Raw genomic sequence first — 490 nt, forward strand, 5'->3', positions numbered from 1 at the left:
CGCTGTCCCTGTCCCCACGTGGGGACCGCAGGTCCCAGCGCTGTGGGATGGTGAATCCCGGCGCTGCCGCCGTCCCCATGGAGAAGAGGGGGAGGGGGAGGGGGTGTCAGCCGGGGCAGCTCTGTGCAAGTTTCGGGGAGTGTTTTCTGTTTCACTCCGAAGTTTTATTTTGACGATCCCTGTCACGGACACCCCGGGCGAAGCGCCGCGGGCGGGAGGAGGCTGTGCGTTTGTTGGTTTAATTAGAAACGAAAGGCTTAACGCCAAACACTGCAGGAACTCTTTTAAGTTCTGGGTCAGCTCCATAAGCTCTTTAGTGGTAAGAGCCTTAAGCGCTCCCGGGAGTGCCAAGTCTCCGGTCGCTCCAAGGGGAAAAGCCCGCCCAGCCCGCCAGGGCAGCGCAGGTGCTGGGTGTGCGGACGCACCTGGCTCCACAGGCGCGGGGCTCGCTCCGGCAGAGCGAGCAGAGAGCTCCCCCCGCCCGGTGTCG

This window comes from Corvus brachyrhynchos, unplaced genomic scaffold (assembly GCF_000691975.1).
Source record: "Corvus brachyrhynchos isolate BGI_N302 unplaced genomic scaffold, ASM69197v1 scaffold223, whole genome shotgun sequence".
Taxonomy (NCBI): domain Eukaryota; kingdom Metazoa; phylum Chordata; class Aves; order Passeriformes; family Corvidae; genus Corvus; species Corvus brachyrhynchos.